Source organism: Hoplias malabaricus, chromosome Y, assembly GCF_029633855.1.
Source record: "Hoplias malabaricus isolate fHopMal1 chromosome Y, fHopMal1.hap1, whole genome shotgun sequence".
Classification (NCBI taxonomy): Eukaryota; Metazoa; Chordata; class Actinopteri; order Characiformes; family Erythrinidae; genus Hoplias; species Hoplias malabaricus.
In genome coordinates this window covers 16,523,091-16,539,989 of record NC_089820.1, presented here as the reverse complement: position 1 = coordinate 16,539,989, position 16,899 = coordinate 16,523,091, and the positions used below count along the sequence as shown (strand labels likewise).

At 42.9% G+C, this 16,899-nt stretch overlaps 1 long non-coding RNA gene across 2 annotated transcripts; it reads left to right on the top strand.

The window, feature by feature from the left end:
- Nucleotides 1-1,935: 1,935 nt before the first annotated feature.
- Nucleotides 1,936-11,373, top strand: LOC136679539 (uncharacterized). Of its 2 annotated transcripts, XR_010796556.1 has the most exons (4): nt 2,458-2,615; nt 8,996-9,028; nt 10,002-10,046; nt 10,988-11,373. It is a non-coding gene; the product is annotated as an uncharacterized lncRNA (long non-coding RNA). The 2 variants fall into 2 exon arrangements; XR_010796557.1 differs by lacking the exon at nt 2,458-2,615 and adding an exon at nt 1,936-2,209 and having other exon boundaries at nt 10,002-11,373.
- Nucleotides 11,374-16,899: the final 5,526 nt, after the last annotated feature.

Genomic DNA, 16,899 nt, shown 5'->3' with positions numbered 1-16,899 from the left:
TTCCTTCCGTGCTCCTTTCTCCGTCTTCTTGGCGGCTGCTGGAGAGAAGGCAACGACGCCGAGGAGCGGAATTCTCTATCTATGTTCATGAATAAAGCTCATCTGGTCCAGCCAAGAAGAGAGAGAGATAGATAGAGAGGGAGAGAGAGAGAGAGAGATAGAGAGAGGGAGAGGGAGAGAGAGAGAGAGACCCCCAAAAAACGCACGCACGCACGCACACACACTCGCACAACACACTATCTCTCTCACACACACGGACACGACAACGTCGCCCGAGTGCCTATGCAGTTTCACCTCTTCCAGTCGGTACGGCGCGAGGATAAAGAAGAGCGAGAGAGAGAGAGAGAGAGAGAGAGAGTGAGTGAGCGAGAGAGAGAGAGAGAGAGAGAGAGAGCGAGAGAGAGAGAGAGAGCGAGAGAGCGAGAACAACACAACTAATAGAATATGCACGAAGGAAAAAGAAGAAGAATAAGAAGAAGAAAAAGGAGAAAAAAAGAAGAAACAAAAAAAGAGAGCCCCCGAAAAAATGAGCGCGCGCTTTGGACGGGAGGAGCGGCGGCGCGGAGGAGCACTGTTTCCGAAACGGAGATCCGCGCGAATGTCTGTATATAGTGAACTTTGACACTACTATTGAAACTGACACGTTTCTATGGAGATCGCTGCGCCTTATATGGTGCTCGTGTCAAGGAGCCAAGAGAGGGGCTGCTGGCGACTGATAATCAAAGGCGACTGACTGGTCAGAACCCTGCGCGGAGGGGGTGGACGGGTGGGGGGCGAGAGGGAAGGGGAGGGGGGCAGAAAATAGGAGGCTAAGGTTAGCCAAGCCTCCTTCACTCCATTGGTTAGAGTCCTCGTTCCTTGCTACCTACGACTGAAGAGGGAGGGATGGAGGGAGGGGGTGATGGGGGGAGGTTAGATGGAGGTGGTGGTGGTGGTGGTGATGGGGTGGTGGGGGGGTGTTTCTGACATGCAAGATTTACACCGCTCTCTCCACCGCGTTGGTATTTACTCGGAAACCTGATTAGACGGTGTTAGAATGTATTGTGGCTGAAAAAATAGCTAAAAAAAAAAAGACAAGAAGAGGAAGACCCCCTCCCCGGGTTAGAACCAGGGGTTCGACCAAAACAATAACAACAACAACAACAACACTACCAGCAGCAGCAGTGAAAAACTAACGAGTAGGACCCTGAAAGTTTCCGAGGGGCAAACGCTTTTGTTCCTCTCCCCGAAGCTTGTGGGTCTTAGAGCCCGCAGACTGATCCGCTGTCGACCGCCGTGATACGCTGCCACCCCCCCAAAGTGCTCTGACCGTTGTAAACGAGCTAGTGCGCGCGGTTCTAGAGAAGCCTTGCTCTTAGAAAGCCCGGGCAGAGCACGAGCGAGAGGATGCGCGAGAGGAGACTGCTATAAAGGCGCAAGCAGGCAGCCCTCGCTCATGTAAAGAAACAAAGCGACGGACACGTTAGACAAACGAGAACGAACGTGGCGTTCTGACGCGCTAAGGTCGCGCGGGGCTTCGCCCCTGTGGTCGCGGGGATTCGGTAACGGCGGAAGTTGCCGGTTGTAACGGACGAGCGGCTGGTTTTATGCGCGTGAATAGCGAAGCCTGCGCTTTACCGGCTTATAATGTCTGGATGGGGCTGCCATCTAGCGTACAGTAGACAATTACAGGCAAGGGAATCATTTATTGTTGTCATGTCTTTGGAAGTCTATAAAAACAAAGTAATTTATGAATTTACAATATACCCACTTTCGTGACTACTGTTGACTTATTATTATTATTATTATTATTATTATTATTATTATTATTATTATTATTATTATTATTATTATTATTATTATTATTACTGGTGCTTGTGGATGTCCATGTGCTCTGATGACGTTTGTGCGTAAACAAGAACATGTCTCCGAGCTGGAAATGAAGAGAGCGTGAAATAATAAATAATAAACACTCAGACAGTGGGGAGCAGCGGTGGTCCGCATGACGCGGTCAGAGCCCGTTAGGCGGAGAGGAGTCTGGAAGGCACTCGCACAGACGCGTAAAGCGCGGAGGTGAGGAGTGAAAGCTGAATGGGAGCTGGACGCGCTGACCAGCAGCTGCTCGGACACTGGAGGTGTGCTCCTCTCCCCTAAGCTCGGCTCTCTCTGCTCCGCGAGCGAAAAAAAGAAGTGAAACGAATACGATTAAAGGAGACAAAGAGAAACTTCTGTAAGTGTATCATCAAGATTTTCCTCCACCGGGCTGAGGGAGACAGACAGAGAGAGAGAGAGAGAGGGAGAGAAAGAGAGAGAGAGCGCGCGCGCGAGAGAGAGAGAGGGGGAGAGGGGAGAAAGGGAGAGGGACGGCGAATGGGAGCACAAGGCAAAAGCGAGCAAAACAGCGAGGGGGGAAAAATTGGACAGTGGGAAACCGAGAGAGAGGGAGAGGGAGAGAAGGGGAAAGTGGACACTGAGAAAGTGAGAGTGAGTGAGTGAGAGAGTGAGAGAGAAAGTGTGTGTGTGTGTGTGTGTGTGTGAGAGAGAGAGAGAGAGAGAGAGAGAGAGAGAGAGTGTGAAGGGGCAAAGTGGACACTAGGACACCAGCGATGTTCCTCAATTTGGCTGCTGTCTGAAAGGCAAGTAAACTCCATCTTTCTTACATCACATAACCGCCAAACTCCATTTGCTGAGATTCGGTCGTCTTTGAAACAACAAACCAACCACAGAACCAAGAAATCATACCGCTCGAGCTCATACAGTCACATCTCGCGCGTTCATTGATCGTTGTAGGAACCTGTTTCCATCCGTCGCCTAACTTCGAGTGAGTTGCTCAGCGCGTTTGAACGCTAAACAGAGCTTTTCCTCGCGACTGGACCCTCGCCCGGTCCGTGCGCGTGCCTTGTCGGATCACCTACAGCACAGATCGATAAAACTCTGTTTGTCTGAGCGATAATGTCAACGCATTAAAGCAACAGTTCTGCGATCGAGTTGTTCACTCGCGGGAACGGCTGAGCGCGAGCAGTGAGGGGATCATTTATTAAAAACACACGGCACGTTGGCCTCCTTAAAACCCGTCCCCAGCGGCCACAGCTCTGCCCTTCCACACTGGCAGCTTTTACACTGATAATAGATCTCCGCCAGTGTGTTAACATTCAGAATGTGCTCAGTGTAACACACTGGAAACGCTGCTCCGTATTGAGCCGTAAAACCGTGCGCTCTGAAACATCTGAAATCAGCACAATGGCTCTGCACTGTGTTTACTTTGGGTAAGAGGTTGTGGTTAGACTAGTTTTGGGAACAGGGCTCATGTGATGGATTTTATTCACGTGAAACGGATGTGTTTGAAGTCAAAGGGATGCTGTCATATTAGCATTCCTTATACGGTTGGTTTTGAACCTCGGAAAACAGGAGAACTTTTGGCAGGTGCTCATAAACCCTTGGTTAACTGTAATAACGCAGTAATAACACGCTAAAAAGTAATAGTTGTTAAATAGAATTAACAAAATATGTAATTGTGGCATATATATATATATATATATATATATATATATATATATATATATATATATATATATATATATATATTTATGAGATTGATTATGAAGCTCCTTCAAGTTTGAGACACAGCAAGCATATATATATATATATATATATATATATATATATATATATAACACACACACACACACACACACACACACACAAAAGATTATTAGATCCTTGCTGTATCTCAAACTTGAAAGAAGTCCATAATCAAACATATAATAGATCAAATGATTTATAAGGATCTTTGTTATGCTGTAAATCTCTTGCAGCTTTTCCAAAGCCACATTCTTCCTTTTACATGTAATCTAATGCACTCTGTCTTTAGGCAGAACTGTTAAAGTAATAAAATGCCACGAATGGAGGACCTCCTACCAGGCGAGCAGCAGAGCTCAGGCGCGCGGGGCGGACAGTTAAACACTGAACTCGGATTCAGAGACGGTTAAGACGCTAGAGTTGGACAGTTAAAGCAGCAGAGTTGGGGAGGTAGAGCACTTTAAGAGCACAACAAACACATCTTCTGATCGAGGACTTTTAAAACCGGCGAGCGTCGACTGATCGTTTCCCATGAAACATCGAAGGCCTTTTAAAATAAACAATAAAATAAATCCATCTATTTGGGTTCCAGAAAGTACATAACGTGCCTTTGTTTCAGGGCTAAAAAGCACGTTCTGTTTCTACCCCAAGATCAGAAACGCCTCGTCTTTCCACAGCAGATAATAACAACTGCATTTTGCATTTGAGTCACATACTTTTACTTGTTTTTCTAACCCTGACAAGAAGATAGTGATTGAAAATTGCCTCCTAGCGCCTTCGTATAGGATTGATTTATGTAAACTACATGCTTGAACAGTGTTTTACATCAGTGCTTCACACCGGGCCTGCAATGAGCGAATGCTAGACAATAATAGAGCTTAATTATTGCTAATAGCAGCATCGGTATTGGGAAAAGCCTGTGTGGTCTACTGTATACATAAACACACACACACACACACACACACACACACACACATATATATATATATGTTAAAAAGTATCTGAAGTAAGTACATTTCCCTGTCTATTAAAATTATTGAATAATATGCAATAGCCATTTTAATCAACTTTTCAGAGTTGGAAATCAGATGCAGTTACGATACACAACAGCTACAAAAATATTGTCAACAACTACACCTCAAAACATCAAATTTACAACTAAACATAGAAAATATAACCTACAGCTACAGCTCGAAATATGAAGTCTTCACAGAAAAATCCAATGTAGCTACAACAACAAACAAAATAAAATCTGCAGCTGCAGCTAAAATCCAATCTTTAAAATCACGACTCCTCCAGTGAAAGCACAGCAGACATGGTGCTGTTAGTGTGCTGTAAATTAAAGTTGAGCTCGGTTATTTGCCTCAGCCTCTGCGTGCTTTTACCCTCTGAAACCCACGTTGTGCCCCACTCTAATGCGGTGGAGTTTTTTTTTTTTTTTTGGTTGCAGGCCCCTTCGCTTTGAGTAGGTTCGGCCTGAAAGGGAAAAGGAGGGGGCTTTTGTCCGACCTGATCCCTAACTATTTGGGGGGCTCAGATTGGTGTGAAAGGGACGAGAAGGTCACTCGAAATCGCCTTTTATCCGCTGCCATTTTCTCTATGGATCAGCAACTTTCAATGGCCATCATCTAATCGCTCTTAATGGAAAGCGTAGTCCTGAGAGATGGGCAAAATATCTTAAACTACCGCACTTACCACGGCTCTTTAACACAGACACAGCCGGCGTGGACTGAAGATATTTAGAAATGTAGAATAAAAAAGAAATAACTAAACAAAACAACATCAACAATAAAACAAAATGAAAAATAAAATATTATTATTATTGGAAGAACACTACTAATTTCAGCAATTACAGAAATTACCCATGAATGCCTCCTTATGCGAAATGAAGCTGTGTGTTTTCACAGGTTAAAATCCGAAGTCGTTTATGTTTGTTGTCATGAGGGTACTGAAGGACTCGGAGGCTGTAAATGGACAGAAAAATCTAAATAATATTTTATTAGCGAAAAAAAAACAGGAACATTACTATTTTTAAATACACAATGTTTGTTTTAAAGTCAGACAATAAGATATTACTGCTCCCACTGTCCCCTTCACTGTGGTCACCCCCCCCCCCCGGAAACTGTTAGAGACGTACAAAAACAAAACACGTTAAAAATCTATAAAACCCAGCACCCAATCAACGGCACCTAAACCTGACGCTAAATACACCGTGTTTCGTCGTATCTCGCGCATGAATTGAGCAGAGCACGCGCGTGGACAAATGGAGGTGGAATGGTTTTTCCAATTAGCCCGCGGTAGGAGCGTTAGTGAGAGGGACTGTCAATTTATGCCGGAGGTAATGGCTTTATTGCTCACAAACCATCATCTATTTAGAGCATATGTGCTAATTGCGTTGGACGGTCTCTGAGAGCAACACCATAAATTCGACAGTAGTTAAAACAAGCCCGGACCCACAGCAATTAGGCCATCTTACACCTCTGCAAAAGGAGGCGAAGCCGCGACGCGGACGATCGTGCGCGCATGCGCAGTATTACAGGGCTGGCCAGTGCCTTGAGTAGTGAGAAACGTTCACATTTGGAAGCCTAAAGGACACAGGTCAGCACAGTCCGGGGCTTCAGACATAATCAGACAGAGCTCAAAATATTACTTTTCATAACCAGCTTCTGGACAAAATAAACAAACATTTCTCCGTTGTATGGAACGTTCGTGGAATGTTTTTAATACAACTTTACAAAGGGTTACCAGACGTGTCTTAGTTACTAAAAAATACCCTTAAGGACTGTTCAGAAACATCAGCTAAAATAAAAACAGGCCAAAATTAACTCTTCACACATGCGCCATAAACGTAAAACTAGCCTTGACTGAAAACAGTGGAGATTTGTTTAAGTGCTCAACTCTTATTCACTGAGAGTCTTTACACGCGAACGCTTCCTTTCCACTGAGTCCACATTAAACAGCACGATCTGTTGGTGTAAGTGTTGTTAGCAGTTTGGAGCACAGCGGACAGTGGAAAGCTGCGGGAAATGCCCTCGGATTTTCTTCACATCTCCGTCTGATCAAACCAAAGACCAGGCGAGCTCTCACACTTCACCTCCTTTAAACAGCTGCGCACTTTCTCTCTACCTTTATTTTCTCCGCGTGTCACTGCTGCGTTATATGTCCGAGCATGAACAGACAAACAGTTATTACATAGGTATAAACCGTTATAACGGAGGCAGTCGTTTAAAACGGTTGAAAGAAACAGTGCGGAAATGGAGATAAGAGCCGAAAAATGGACTAAAGAGGAGTTTCAAGAATTTACATCTTCATAAAAGTGGAGACAAAAGAATCCTGGGATAAATCAATACCCAATGAGACAGAACATTTAATGAAGTGAATTTGATTTGAATCTTTGGAGAATTGACTTATAACTAAATAAACACACACACAATACATAAAGGGTTTCATTTGTTTTGTATTAATGCATTGTTATAAATGTGACACTGTTCATGTGTAATAAACATTTATCAGCTCACACCTTATTCAAAAAATCAATTGTATGACAATAACCATGGTATTTACATTTTTTAATTTGCAAACATTTTTTATTTTGCAAATTATGCAATAATGTGTCTGCATTATTTTCAAGCAGACCACACACACACACACACATGTATCACACACACTTAGTATCTGGTTTCAGAATTAAGGAAAGTAAAAAAAAAGTGTAAAAAGGAACACCTATCGAGGAACACTGCATCATTTTACTACTGCATAAGAATGACCTACAACTTTACACATTTCATGATGCAGGGACACACTCACACACACGTTCTCAGTGTAAAGAAAACTCTGCAAACTTCTTAAACAGCGATTCTGCATATTTTTGCACATCAGAATCTGCTCAAACTAATTTTGCACTGTAAGGATAACCCAGCTTCGTCTTTCCCCTAAAACTGTGATACTACATTATTGTCACACACTTCACACTCGCACAAATGTGTTTCCTGATGCGTTACCCTTGTGTATATTTTGTAATGAGAATTTTGAATTGATCTGAATTATTAGCCACACTGGCAACTGAGAAATATTAACTAAAGTTGGGGCTTTGGACTCTGTGTGTGCGTGTGTGTGTGTGTTTACTGCATTCAGAAGCAGTTAAATGGGTTCAGTGAGTACAAAAAGTCTTTCCCTTTCCACTAGCGTGTATTTCGTGAACATTCTCTGAAGTTTGTAGGTCTATAAATTAATCTGGTGTTTGTTTTTGGGGTTTGTAGAGGGCAGCCTACGTTGTGTGATCACAGATGATATCTAGCCTCAGAAAACAGGTACTGAACACACTGAGTATGTGTGTTGTTTTGTTCATCAGGGCACATACCTTGTTAATTTACCCTCAGACAAACAACAGCCTCAAGGTCCAAATGTGCACCTTGTAAAATCCACTATGTGGACGTGGCATTTGTTTCATTTAAACAAATAAAAATAAAATCAAATAATACCCAGGCAGTGTGTAGTGAATCATTGGAAACTAAAAAAATATAACGGCAATAGAATCTTTCCTTAGTAAAGGATCTAGAAAGGGAGAAGGTTGTCACATTCAAATGACTTTATTTTGAGAACATACCCCTTCATAACCACGATGAACAATTTCTTTACTTAGTTCCACTGCTTATTAAAAGCATTAACAGTTTTGTACAGTAGTGGTTCTTTTGTAAAGATTCTAAAAAGGGTCTGGACAGTACCACCTCAGCAAACAAAAGGGTCCAGTCCTGTCCTTTATTTTCTGAGTGAATACCTGCTGAGAGATTGGAGAAAGATCATCATTTATGTTGTTTTAGAGCTTGGGACTTTTTACATTTCAATTCTAAGCTTTATGTCCACAATGGCATTACAACATTATGTCAATAATGCATCACCTACATTATTAAAAATTAAGGTCGCACAGAAAGTCTTCTTTTGAATGATACAATGAAACAACCTCTAACACTTCTTTAACAGAATCGTTCAGTTTCAAGGGTTTAAAGATGTGTCATTTTAATCTCGTCGAGTATGAAGGACTGTTAAAATGATAAAAAAACCTACAAGGTCCAAGCCGATAGAAAGCTTTCCTAGATCTGTACGTTCAAGCCAAGTACTTTTTGCTGTAACACGTCCATCAGTGAGGCACGGTGTTCTGACTGAAAAACAGCAGTTTTCTGACAGTCATCTCAAAGTAAACATTAGCTATTTGTCAACCGTTCTCTGGCTCCCTCTTCATAGTCAGCTCTCATCGTACAGTCCTTATCCTCACTACTGCTGCCATTTCAGATCCAGCTTTCCATGAGTCAGCACCTGGACCCATGAGTTTTGACATATTTGAATTAATTACAGCTTTTCAATGTGGTTGTTTTTCAGCGTGCGCTTGTGTATAACCAGTTACATACATTGGGTTAATGAGTTGTTTTCTTCCTGACAGGTTTGGCTTGCAGTGACACTTGAGCAGCTGCAGGTATGTCTATACACACATGCTCTCACTCAGCAACATAATATCATCATAATGTCAGTTATTAATACGTAATCCCATTGTAGTAGCGACACAATGTTTGGAATAACTGCCTGTTTATTTAAGAACAAACTGAGAGCTGCAGCAGCAAATTTTTTATTGTTTATGAAGAGAACCCTTAAAAATGTATATATTTTCAAGCCTAAGATCACATTTAGTAAATACTGATATGATCGCCACACGGTTTTTGATTATGTTCAGTATATACATATATTCCATTTATACTCCACAGCTCACCACTGAAGTGACGGCTGGGATAAAAACAAAACCAAAATCATAAAGTCTTATAAAAAGGTTGTGTCACAGGTCCCACGGAGAGTTCAGTGTTGATACTCCTGCTGTGGGCTTAACACTGAATGCTTGCGGATTGAGAGGGGCAGTTTAGAATGTCAGTTTTCCTTCTCTGTCCATCTTGTCACTGAGTAAAATGGTCTCTCATCATTACTGTCATGCTGAAATGTCATTTTTTGACAAAGCGCCTGACTAAGTGTGGTCTTTTGGACACTGGCACAACGCTCCGTCATTTCTTCTCATCTGACAACCAGATGATGCAATTTGGCCACTAAAGCATGTGTGTCCACCCATACATTCTGTTCCATTCTGCCTTGTTTTAACGGCTCTCCGGAACGCTGCGGTCTCGTGGTTTAATAACCGTTCTGATAGTTGCTGTTTGATAACAATGCCTTCTTCAATATAAATATTTTCTATGGAGCAGTGCCATAAAATAACTATTTTGGTTCTTTAATGGAATCAGAGTTAGGCTTAGGGTTAGAGTTTGAGGTATGAAGGTTCTATACACGGTTCTTTATCTTTTTAAAAACCCAGAAATGTTTCTGGCATTTCTAAAGCATGTGCATAGAGCTAAATTAAATATTTCTCTGGCCCTAAAAAGTATGTTTTATATCTGTCTGCCCTCTAGGACATTGATCTTGCAGTATAAGATGAGGTCATCAGCCCTGGAGCAGTAAGTGCTTTGACAATGTTAATGCACCCATGTAGTCATGATACATTTCCATTTTATGTGTCTGCATAAGTGCTAACTCGCTTCCTAGCACACACATGGAAAAAAAATCAAACACAGGAAACCCTGTGCCTACATCTCTGTTTATGCTCTGTCCGTCTCTCCCACTCTGCACCGAGTGTCCTCTGTCCCCTCTCTCTATCAGCTCTATCAGTCTCTGGGGGAAAAGAATGTAGCCATCATTCCTAAACACACACATTCCTCAAGGCTAGATCCATCATATCCTCATCCAAAACATTAAAAAAAAAGCAGGACAACAAATTCTTTGCCCTATGAAAAAACAATCCTTCAGAATGATAGAGGCCCAAGCATTACCAGTGGTGGCACACCACATTTGGTCAGTTTCGGATGTGCTGTATTAAGTCTCCTTATATTTTTCTTGTTTTGGTAATTGTACATCCTAGCTTACTATCTTAAGCTAGTGATCACCTGAGTTTAGGAATAACATGGCATCTCCTGCAATGAAGCTGAGAATTTCCTGCAGTAAATATAACATTCACTAGATAAACATTTTTTTTGAAGATAGAAAACAAAAATGAAAGCACTGAAGGAAACAAACAAAATATGAAGTAAAGAAGATCAAAAATATAGGAAAGAAATGAAGAAGATATTGGAATCAAAAGGAACGCTTTAGCACGAGTCAAAGAAGGGAAAAAAGAAAAATAAAGAAAGACTAATTAAGCGATTTCTGCCATTTATTTCTTATTTTTTATACTGTAATTGTGAATGCACAGTATGTGTCTGGAAATATCTCTTAGCACCATTACTAAATGATAATTGGCTTACTGGATGTTCATTGTTATCATCTGATGTTAATGTCATGTCTGCTCCAGCAGTGAGATTGAGCAGATTCTGATGCTATTTGATCCCTTTGGTGTCTTTAGCTCTTCCTTCCTCAGCTGTGCTCAGCTCCCCTAAGCCAGCACGAACAAAAGCTATTGCTCTTCATCTATCAGAGCATGGTTAAAGGTAAGTGGCACCCTCTATTATGATGACAAGGCAAGTAATGGTACAGTCTGTCCCCCTGGTTTCTGCATTACTTATTTATAGGTTAACCCCCCCCCCCTCCTCCTCGGGTTTGGGCACGTCTGGGGTTTCTGGGAGCAAGTGGGCGCCACAGGTGAACACCAACCACTAGAGATACATCCAGAGCAAAGACACTGAATGAGAACTGTAAATAATGTAAATCTTTTTCTTATATATTTGTGTGTGTAATTTAAAGGTGGAATTTATTGATGATGTATCTGAATGTATTGAGTGACCAAATAAAATGACCTCATTCATCTATATCTTGCTGTATCTTCTTTTTTCCCCCTAATATCTGGGGTCTTCCTTTGTCTAATATCACATGGTTTATCGAGGGCATTATTGTGTACAGCTCTCAAAGGACCAGGGTGCTTCCTAGTGCAGGATCACATGACCCGATCATGTGTGTAGATATGATTTTCTTATTGGTTGGCCACAATGTGGAATGTATTACCGGCTTTTTTTTTTTTTTTTTTTTTTTTTTATGTTGGGTCGGTGGGGCTTAACCTTTGTATGCAAGCAGTGCGGAGCTTCTAGCCATCCCCGCCGACGAGTGGGGGGACTGCAGCCTTCATTTTGAGGGTGATGACACCTGCCCTTTTCAGCGGGCTTGCTGGAGAAGCCATGGGAATGCTCCCCTGCACCGGAGCGTCTGAATATTGGAACAATGTGCGTGAATGTGCTGCCACATGAACAATGCAACACCACATGGTGAGGTGATGGTGGGTGGAAAAAGAGATGGCTGTTTTCAATGCCCACCCCCACTGTGATTCCCCCTCTCTCTTTTTCTCCCTCTCTTTCTCTCTCCTCCTGGATTTTTCCTCCTCTGTCTCCCTTTGCCTTAAAGCCCCTTCTAGCCTTTAGACTCCCCTGTGTTGTACCTGCTTTTTTAAAAGGTAAAGACAACACAAACAACAACATCGGTCATTCTCGCTTATAGAAGAGGGTGCTCCCCAGTGGACGGAGGGTATACGGCTCTGATGACAGACTGCTGGATTATGTCTTGTATCGTGTGGTGGCTGTGATTATATTCTGTCTTTCATCCCTCTCTGTTCAGACACAGGGCTGTAGGGTTGCAGCTGTGTGGCGGCTGCCTCTAGTGTGTGTGGATCTTGCCTTGTGAGTGTGTGTGTGTGTGTGCTCCCTAGGGGCTTTCTCCCTGAGCCCAGGCTCTCTGATTCGGTGTGTAAAAGCGCCCCTGAATGATGGATTACTGTGTCACCGCGGCCTGCGAAGGATTAATTTGTTTCATTGATTTCTCTTTAGGCAGAATGCCAGCGTTTGCCGCTTCCCACCTCCTTCCCGGAGACTCCTGGCTGTAATAGACGGTAATGGCCTAAGACAAATCAACCCGTTTCTTGTAAAAATAGCAGCAAATAACCCCTGACTTCGCCTCGCGAGCGCAACCAGGGGGACGCTCGATTCTGACGGCTGCATTCACAACGGGCATTAACCCCACTAGGAGGCTGAACAAAGCCATAAGTCTGTAATACTTACAGCCTCCACTCATGGCTCAGAATGGATTGGTAATGACCGCCTGTCTGACCATACGGGTTAAGCATGGTTTCCCATTGCAGATAACACAAGGAAGCCCTTATTCCGTCCTGTTTCAATAGCTTGAATGCTCTTTTACCAAGGTGTAGGTGTCATGTATTGACAGTAATAACAGGGAAAGATTATTACACACTACACTACTGAACAGATCATGTTGTAGCCCCTGTGTGTGGGTGGCTAGGGGCATGTGGTTGCAGTGTGGCCGGCCTGGGCAGTGGATGAGAGAGCGTGTGTTGTGCTTTGGCCAGGGCTACCCTTGTGATCCTTCAGGGTTCTGGAACGAACACACACACACACACACACACACACACAATACTGTGCAAAAGTCAAAGACCATTCTTCATTTAAAATGAAGGAAATTTGAAAAAAAAAAAAAAAAAAAAAAAAAAAAAAAAAAAAAAAAAAAAAAAAAAAAAAAACATTCATAAGCTCCACTGGTCAAAGCCTACATTTTTTTAGCCTCTTTCACCTTGTTTTGCTCATGTCCAGGACCCTCACAGGACCACCACAGAGCAGATTTGATTTGATGACACTTCAGTGACACTGATACGATGCTGCTGTGTTAGTTTGTGTTGTGCTGTTGATCAGAGTGTATCAGACACAGCAGCGCTGCTGGAGTTTTCTTTTTTCTTTAAAGCCATTATCACTTTGGACTGAGTGTTGTCCACCATCCAAAAATACCCAGCCTACAGCGTCCTGGGAGATGAGCTCCTGTTTCTGACTTTACATCTAACGAGGTAGGTGTCTCTAATAGTGTTTTAAACTCCAGCAGCATTGCTGTGTCTGATCCACTCTTACCAGGTCAGTCACTGCATTGCCTGAGGGTCCTGAGCATCACAGAACAGGGCGACATCGGGCTAACAATATGCCGAGGAAAAGATGGACCAGTCTGTAATTGTTGAACTACATAGTGCTCCTGTGTGGTCAATGGAGCTGATAAAATAGACAATGAGTGCAGAAACAATAGGTGATTACTGTATACACAATTTATTTTTAACTGAATGGTCCCTAAATTGGGTGGCACCGTGGTACAGCAGGTAGTGTCGCAGTAACACAGCTCCAGGGACCAGGTTGTGGGTTCGATTCCGCTCCGGGTGACTGTCTGTGAGGAGTTGGTGTGTTCTCCCTGTGTCCACGTGGGTTTCCTCCGGGTGCTCCGGTTTCCTCCCACAGTCTAAAAACACACGTTGGAAGTTAGGTGACTCCAAAGTGTCCGTAGGTGTGTGTCTGTGTTGCCCTGTGAAGGACTGGTGCCCCCTCCAGGGTGTATTCCCACCTTGCGCCCAATGATTCCAGGTAGGCTCTGGACCCACCGTGACCCTGAACTGGATAAGAGTTACAGATAATGAATGAATGAATGAATGGTCCCTAAATTCCTAGACAACATAAACAGTACCCAGTCGTTTCTGCTCTGGCATCCACAGAACCCACTCTAGACCAGGACAAACAGATCAAAGTTAAGCCTGAGTCAATCCCTACTTCCTTCCATTCAAAGTTTTATTTACCATCTATCCACTCAAGGCACTGTGGACTGAACACTATCTCCCAGCAATCCGGCAATCCGGAGATCCCCCTCTCCCTCGGACGTGACAAAGTCTTTCAGCTCTGATGCTGTGGGAGGATTAGGTAATCTCAGACATGATACCACTAGCCGCTATCCCCTCTTTCTCTCTGTCTCTCTCTCTCCAGGCTGCTGCTGCTGTCAAGTGCCATGTTCTTCGGCGAGAAAACAAAGGTTCTCAGGGGTCCTTACATCCTTAAGTGGCTCCAGAAAAGGTTAGTCGTCAGGTAATTGTCCAGCTCTGGTCGGGCTTATCTTAATCATGGTGCTTGAGCTCCAGCTCCAGTCCCTGTTATGAAGAAGCAAGCGTTGCTAAGGGGAGGGAGGTGGTGGGGGACAAGGTGGAGGGTTTTGTTGTCCTTTTTTTTACATTTTTTTCTCTCCCTCACTCCTTCTTCAAGCCTGCTGTACTGAGATAGTCTGACAACAATTCACAAGGGAACGTAGCAGGGAAAATATGGTAAATGACCATAGTGAAGGATCTCAAAGCTGTGAAAGTAACAGCAGAAGTGAAAGACAAAGCCTAGCAGGAGCACCTTAAAAAGGTCCAGGAGAAACACGCAAGCGGAGGCGGAATCATTTTGTCACGGCTTGTTATGTACATCATTGGCACACTGTAAAGAGCAGTTTCCTGGGAGCAGCCGAGGCCTTTGATGTGTTTGTTGCTTCTGTGTCACTGCTAAAAGACTCTGGGCCGAGGAGAGATGCTTATAGCATCCATAAAATAACACTGGAGTCTTCTGAGGGCACAACCTGCACAGTCATTCACTTTTGGATGATGATTTAAAATATAAATGGAGACATATTATTTGTGTCTGAATTCTTAAAATTAGCCAGATGTGTCACTGTGGTGGGAGCATAAATGCTACGACTTTCAATTCAAGGGCATATTTGTTCCATATTTGATTTTAGTTATACATCTTGAAGTTGAATTAATTTAATAAATCTAATTTAAACACCAGGTTTCAATTGTTTTTTTAAGTTTTAAACGGTGATATTATGAAAACATACAGACACTCAATTTTCCTTCTGGAGGAGTGAATGTAATCAATCTTCATGGTACACACCTGGACTGTACCTTAATGAAATATTTACACTCTCTATACACTCATACACTATACATTGTAGGTTTTTTTTGTGGGATTGTACACTTTAGTATTGTTTTAGTTTTAGTTTTAGTATTAGTTTTGTTATGTAAGACAACAGAATTAATAAATAATAAATGAAAAATAAGAATGAAATTAGCCATTTTAAATACCAAAATAAAGCATAAAATATAAATATAATAACTGTTTTAAGTGTGTCCCTGGAAATTTACATAAACTAATTTCCAAAAAGGTTGTCCTAGATAGATTTATGCAAAATGATGATGTCGCTGGGTTGGCACAGCTCCAGGGTCCTGGAGGTTGTGGGTTTGAGTCCTGCTCCAGGTGACTGTCTGTGAGGAGTGTGGTGTGTTCTCCCTGTGTCTGCGTGGGTTTCCTCCGGGTGACTGTCTGTGAGGAGTGTGGTGTGTTCTCCCTGTGTCTGTATGGGTTTCCTCTGGGTGACTGTCTGTGAGGAGTGTGGTGTGTTCTCCCTGTGTCTGCGTGGGTTTCCTCCGAGTGACTGTCTGTAAGGAGTGTGGTGTGTTCTCCCTGTGTCTGTATGGGTTTCCTCTGGGTGACAGTCTGTGAGGAGTGTGGTGTGTTCTCCCTGTGTCTGTGTGGGTTTCCTCCGGGTGACTGTCTGTGAGGAGTTTGGTGTGTTCTCCCTGTGTCTGTGTGGGTTTCCTCCGGGTGACAGTCTGTGAGGAGTGTGGTGTGTTCTCCCTGTATCTGTGTGGGTTTCCTCCGGGTGCTCCGGTTTCCTCCCACGGTCCAAAAACACACGTTTTCTGCATTGCAGAAATGCATTTGCCACAATGCATTTGCATTGTGGCAAATGTCTCCAGGTAGGCTCTGGACCCACTGTGAACTGGATAAGCAGTTACAGACAATGAATGAATGAATGAATGAATGGTGTCTCTGGTGAACTGACAAAGTTCTGTTTCCTATGTGATTTTGTGCAAACCCTCTACAGAGAACACATCATATTTTAATGCAAAATTACAGTTATTCTTTATTATTTACAGTATATTAACCTTTTTCTATACTTTTTTATATTTGATCATTTTCTAGTACTTGGAAACTAAATAAATAAATAAATCAAGACAGTTCCAGCAGTAACGATACATAGCCCCTGACGGTCTCAGTTACTTGCAAAGTCTTCCAAGGATTCCCAGACCTCTTCCCAGTTTTCACTAACATCTCACTCATGTCCCAGTTCGTATGGTTCTTGTTATCTTTCCATTGTTTACTTTTGTCTGTGTGTTGATATACTGTAGTGAATTTGCCTGTGCTAGCCCTGTCTCTTTGTCCAAGACACATTTATGGAATGGCTCTAATAAAGTTTCTGGGCACATGCATCTACGCTCCCTGGCTCCCGGTCGTTACGTTACACACACATGACAAACATCAATCTCTCTGCTCATTCAGATGCAACCTTGAGACGGCCATCTGATCATGTGTTCGTCGGCGGTGGATGGCAGTCACTTTGCTCTGCCGATGTCAAAGGTCGAGAGGCAGCTATAAAAAATTGGCCCCGGTCTATCAATAACGGTGACGTGCCTGGCTG